We start from the raw sequence: 7042 nt of genomic DNA, 5'->3' as shown, positions 1-7042 counted from the left end.
CCAGTAAAACAAGGACCCCAGGTCGATGTTTGCCAGTTTGTTATGGGGAAGGTCACAGGAGCAGGAACAGTCTTATACACAGTTTCAAAAATGTCAAAGGTCTGGACTACTCTCCTGTTGCCGAGAAGGCTGTGCATGTCCCACAGTCTAGGTGTTTAGAGACTCTTTAATCTGCTGCTCCAGAGACTGCCTCTGAGCTCATTTCTCCTCAACCTGTTTCTGCTCACTGGACGGTTCAGGCCCAGCATATTCCTGCACCCGTACCTTTTCCCTGGGCGAGGGTGGTTGAGGCCAAGCCAGTCCCTGTTCCAGTTCTCATTGCAGCTAGGGCTCCACTGCTCGCTGTATCCATATCTGTTCCTCGGTTGGGGACGGCTGGTGTCCAGTCAGTCCTGGCACCCGTACCTGCTCCCCGGAGGAGAGCAATAGAGCACCTGCCGCAGTCACTAGTGGAGCCTGCTGCGAGCCCTGTGCAGCTCCAACTAAAGTTTCCTGTCTCTGCTGAGGGCTCTGGAGAGCCGCACCAGCCATCTGTTACAGTTGGGGGCTCTGGAAAGCTGCTCCAGCTCACCACGGCTTCTACTCCACCATCTGTTTTTGCTGGCAATTCTGGACAGTCCGCCCAGCTGTCTATGGTTTCTGAGCAGTCTACCGTCTATGCTGGGGGCTCTGAAGAGTCTGTCCAGCCGTCAGCTGCAACTACAGCTTAACTACCAGATCATCCGCCTGCGGCTGCCATGCCACCACCGGTGCAACCATCTGCTCCACCTTCTGTGGCTGCCACACCACCATCTGGTCCAACTCTAGCGGCTGCCAAGCCGCTGTCTGGTCCTGCCTCTTCTGGTCTCGTCAGGCCATGCCGGACGAGCAGGCCATGCAAGACTTGTCCGCGGCCACCTGCTAACCCTCCATCAGCACACCAAGCCAGCCCAAGGGTCTTTCATCTACGCCCGCTCTGTCGTTGCTGCTTTCCATGCGGTTGGCCCCCGGACCTGCTCTGTCGCCACCACCTGGCACGCGGTCGTTCTCCGGACCTGCTCTGTCGCCACCACCTGGCACGCGGTCGTTCTCCGGACCTGCTCTGTCACCACCACCTGGCACGCGGTCGTTCTCCGGACCTGCTCTGTCGCCACCACCTGGCACGCGGTCGTTCTCCGGACCTGCTCTGTCACCACCACCTGACACGCGGTCGTTCTCCGGACCTGCTCTGCTCACACAGTTGGCCTCTGAATCTGCTTTGTCGCCACCACTGACCCCAGATCCGACTCGTGGTCGGATCTTGTCCGGCCACCTGCCTCTGTGTTTCCTCCCCTGTTAGCTCAGTCTTGTCTTCATGTCTTCATGTGCATCTGTCTATTCCCCTAGTCGGACAGCGTCTCTGTGTACTTCCTGTTTTGCTTTGATAGTCTCCCATCGGAGTGCTTCATTTTCTGTTTTGCTTTCCCCCGTCTCGCCTGTGTAATTAGTGTCAGCCGTGTTTCCCAGGTTTTTCCTCTTTGCCCTGTTCCCCTTGTATTTGGTGTCTGCGACTTCTTCTACTCGTCGTCGCGTTCTCCCTCATTCTCCACTGTGTGTTAAGCCTGCCAGCCTACCCGTCTGTTTAGTTTATTTTGTATTCCTAGCTACCAGCAATAAAGCTGAGTTTTTTGAGTTCATCTTTGCCTCTGTGAGTCTGCATTTGGAGTCCTTTCTACCAGCCGCACACAGCAAACATGACACCACCTGCCTGAATTTAATCGCCCTAATGTAATGTATGTAAATGCAAAAGCATAATATACAATTTTTATACATTATTTATCAGCTCAAAAACCTAACTAAAATGTAACATTACACTTTCATAAGTCCCAACTTTAAGGACAGCACATACGTTATCTCATTCTTCATACTGAGGGTCAAACATCCAAGTTTTAACCATCTATCAAGCAACTTGTTTTGTTGGATAACTTATTTCATAGTTGAAAATTGATATCTACTGTTGTAGTTGGAGAGATTCTAGTGCTAAAGCAGATAATATAGAATTAAAAAGCAGAGGTTACAATGACAGAAGAACACAAGGTGGGAGATGCTAATAAAGAAGAAAAACACTTTCCATTCCCACCTTGGATTTACTATTGCTCTTTTAACTTGAAGTGTCTTCCATGTAAACTACGGGAAATTGCGACAATCTGCTAGCAACCATCATCATCTTTGCAACCGATTTCACTCAACTGGGAACCTCCAGGAACCACGCATCACCCAATCTGGAAATAACATTTTCCCTCGGTGGCTGGATCATGTTCAATATGTCAGACAGTTCTTGAACGATGAGACAAGTCGGTAGTCTTTGCTGCAGACTTTAGTGTTTTAACTCTATAGCAAAGCCTTTATAAACTAAACAATATCAGAACACATGCCTGGAAAAGTGCCTGAAATAAATAAATTCTGTTGATATTAGCGAGCTAGCTAGCATACTAGCTAGTTGTTTTTTCCTCTAGCTGATGGAAAACTGCTTTTAGTTCCTCCATTTATGCTGCATTTTTAATTGTAAAACTAGTACAACATCCAGGTAGTGAAAGTACACTTCATGTAGCTGTACTCGCTGGTGTAAATACATTAATACTTAGTGAGTGTAATAGCAGAATTTTGCAATTAGAGATAGAGGAAAATCTAATTTTAATAAAAGGAGAAGGAGTGTATACCGTTTGCTCAGAGTGGTGTTGAATAGAAGCATATTGAGGTCTTAAAATCATAGTTTACTGTGGCGTTTCCACACATAGTGTGCGTTTATCTTAACCAATTTAGAATTTGCCCATTCACATAGCCACACCTACCACACCACACCACTGCTATCACCAGTAGAAAACAGGTGTTATGTTTGCCATCTTCTTTAACACTGACAGGGGAAGCTGGGCTCAAATCGCCTACCCTCCAATTGTGGTTTAACTCCTGATGTTTACTCATATATAAATTCTAACTGTCATTATGTGGTTACATCTTAACTTAAACAAAAGTTATTGATTTAAATATTCTCCCTTAAACATTTGAATTCCATCGTCTACCACCTTTCGGTTGCAAAGCTGTCTTTACAAACTCTCCTTGTTCTTAACCACTCTGTGAATGACATTTAATTCTCATCTTTTTTCATGAAGCTAGACAAGATCTGGGAGATGGGGGGGGGGGGGGGGTTATGTTCCCTATTTTTCGACATTGAGAGTGATGGGTCTAAAATTCCTTTTTTTAAAGGTTATTTTTATGGCCTTTCCACCACTGCACAGCAAATAGACTCGTGACATGACATATGTGTTTGTCTGCTGAACCATGCCCTGACTTCCAGTGGGCTATGTGAGACCCATGCACTGAATCCCAATATCCTCTGCCATCCTCCTGCTATAATCCACCAATACAGCTCAGTTAAGGCTGAATTAAACGATAGACATGCTTCTTTGATTGATGAAAATGATTAAACCCCAATCAACATTTACTTGACTGTGATTTTAGCCAACTTCATTTACCAATAAAATAATACTTCTAATAAAACAATTATGGCACACAAGATATTCAGCGCTCATCTGCAGAATCTTTTCCCCCTCTTTTTGGAAAGGAGAAAAAGAACACTTCAGTATTACATTTAGGCATCTGGTTGACACTTTTATCCAGATTGACTCAATGACTACAAGAGTAGAAAAGATATGAGGACATTTAATCCCTCCACAATTTTAGAGGATATGAAATACAGTGTTGATAGAGGGTTTTGGTAAAATACTTTCTCATGCCTTATAAAGACAAAAGTGAGAAGACCTTTAATACATCAAGCTTTGCAGGTTTCTCCAGGGATGTTTTTAAATTGGAAAAATAAGCATACGAAAAGAAATATCTGCCAAGAATGAATAAAACTACAGCCTGTTTCTTTTAGCAGAGGCGAAATGATCTGCTTTTCCGAGTAATCTAACAAATTAGTGAATCCTTTGAAGGGGTAGAGCTTTCCACTTCCAGTGAGAGAAGTTAGCATTTGTACTGAATTTCTGTTTGCCAGTAGCTTAACCAGCTTACAAGTAACAAACTACATTTAGTTTTGTGCTCTATTCATTGGCTAAGACGTTTTTGTTTCAGTCATGGCCATGGAAATTAGGGGTGCCAAGTGTGTCGCAGCACTCCCTGCTAGATTCTAGAGGACCTGTCGACAACTACAAATTGAAAAATTAGAAAATAAAATGTAACTAAATATGTATTTGTATCTGCAATAACCATGGTACTTTTGGTATAAACAAAGACACTATGGACATAACTGCTTAGACAACACCTATCTTCCATCTTGGATGCAAAATACAGAAAACTCCCCAAAATTGACGTGACAAGAAAGGAAGTATCTGACTGTGAAACTGTATTCTCACTGGCTAATGACTTGTGACTGAACACTTTTTAGCTAATGAGCATACACTTACATACCACTTATAATCCTCCATTTTAAAACACAGTATGACCAAGATTTATAAAACAGATGTTATTTTTGTTTAATTTGACCCAAAATGAGTGACTAAGCTTTTAAACATCTAAACATATTTATTTATTTATTTATTTATTTAGGACAGTGCATGTTAATGAACATAAATGTAAAAAAAAAAAAAATACATGAATGTAAACATACCAGATTATAGCCAAGGGCTAATTTCCATATATAAGTCTGTTTGCAGCCACAGCTATATGGTTAATGGTAAATGGCCTGTATTTGTATAGCGCTTTTACTAGTCCCTAAGGACCCCAAAGCGCTTTACACATCCAGTCATCCACCCATTCACACACACATTCACACACTGGTGATGGCAAGCTACATTGTAGCTATATCCATCTAGTGACCTTCACATAGTCATCAGTGTTGGGAAGGTTACTTTTAAAATGTATTCCATTACAGATTACAGAATACATGCCCCAAAATGTATTCTGTAACGTATTCCGTTACGTTACTCAATGACAGTAACGTATTCTGAATACTTTGGATTACTTAATATATTATCATGCTTTTTACAACTACGTGAATGTACTATTGCTGTGTGATTTATTACTACTACTGAAGGTCCGCGGCTCCAAACCTTAGTAAAGGGACCTCTGACTAATACAACTAATAAGCCGAAAAATAGCTTTACTTTGTTGTCTGGGTCAACTTTTCTTGCGAGAGACAGAGAGAGGCGTTGAAAGGCTGCTCCAATGGAACTTATTGTTTTTGGAGGAAAACACAAACACGGTGTACAGTCGAGTCTTAATAGCTTACTTACAACTGGGCTCGTCAGGCACTCTTCTTGGCTGCAGTGGTTATTATTATATTTACGTGCTTCCAGCTCCCGTTATTGCTCGATGACAGCTCGTACTTTTCCACTATCCTTTTTCTCCCTCCTCTTGCTCACAGACACATAACGTGTATGGCAGTCCATTCTCCCTGCAACACAGACTACACTGCCCATGAGGCTACATTCTTTAGAGCTATGCCTATAACATTCTGCCTGTTAGCTTAGCACAACAACAACAACAACAAAAGGCGCTCTCTCACCCAGGAAACACACAGTCGCAGAGCGAGAGAGAGAGAGTCACCCTGTAACCATGGCAACCGCAACGCTGCCGCCTGGAACAACAGAACATAGCTGTCAAACAACACCCAAACAGTCCTCATTCGTCTTGACCCACCACAATATGAAACAGGAAAGTACCGCAGAGTAATCCATTTATTTCAACAAAGTAACTGTATTCTAAATACCACCTTTTTAAACAATAACTGTAACGGAATACAGTTACTCATATTTTGTATTTTAAATGTGTAACGGCGGTACATGTATTCCGTTACTCCCCAACACTGGGTGCTATTTTATTTTTTTAAGCTAGCCACAAGAGCTAGCTTAAAAAAAGTTTCATCACTGTGAATCCTTCAATACAGCATACCTAGTTCTTTATTTACTGTTAGCTGATGATTTGATGCCCTTGCTTTGACTGTGAATATAACAAGCTGATTTACAAAAAACAGAATTCATGCTCTTATCATCAAGATATTTTGTAAATCAGCCTGTGCAGAGCTGCTGTTGTGTAGTGTTTACTTTGTATGTGCTTTATGCCAGAGAAATCATAGCGGCAGTGGGCCTTATGCTAAGGAGGGAAACCTTGCATGTGTGATTTCCTCTCTGTTAGAAGGAAATTACAGTAAATTCCCTGTATACACTGTATGCATGTCTAGCCTATATTGTCTGTATTTTTATTTTTTATATAATTCAGATTTCATAGACCAATATTTGATTTTTTTAAGTGTTCTTTCAAATTAAGGGTCATAATCACATAAGAAACAATACCTACTTTAATTAATAATTTTTTAAATTTTTATATCATTTCAGCTACATTTGCCAGAAAGACTTTCAAAAACAAGGCCCTGGAGACAAACTTGTCTTAAGGGACCGTCCACCCACCTAACTAGAGTTGGAAATAGAATTGTCCTACTTGCCAAAATTAAACACTGGTGTCACTTTAGATCAGTGATGGCAGTTTTTTTTTTTTTTAAGAAGCACACATTTTACACACATCGTGTAGCATGATTTGGGTGTGATTAAATCCTTTAAACTAATCTATTTGTGCATGCCAGTTAAAAAGGTTGCTGAGTGCAGCTCAGGCCTTACAATAGCTTTCTGTACAAATTGAGCCCGATTTTTGGTGGCCTACAGTATATTTGCTTCAATTTTGACAAATTGCCCCCATTAAAAATATGCAGAATGAGCTGTTAACAGTCCCAAAGGAAGCCCATGGACGCACGGGCAGCTATAAGTGGCGTACTTAAAAAGACACAATGATCATAGGGCTGGAGTTGTTAAAAATTGTCATTTTTCCATAAGATTTCAAAGTGAACTTATGTGTTTAACTTTCAAAGTCTAAAAATATAGTCCACATCTTTTTGTTTTTAGATCTGACAGCTTAAAGAAAAGATTGCTGAACACCCAAATCATCCGTGCTACAGATGACAATAGATAATCTTTATTTCCATTTTTAGCACTGTTGTTTTTAAGGAAAAACTGTATGATTGCTATAATTACAT

This window comes from Neolamprologus brichardi, chromosome 23 (assembly GCF_056152115.1).
Source record: "Neolamprologus brichardi isolate AB-2024 chromosome 23, ASM5615211v1, whole genome shotgun sequence".
Taxonomy (NCBI): Eukaryota; Metazoa; Chordata; class Actinopteri; order Cichliformes; family Cichlidae; genus Neolamprologus; species Neolamprologus brichardi.
Note: the sequence above shows the minus strand (reverse complement) of the source record.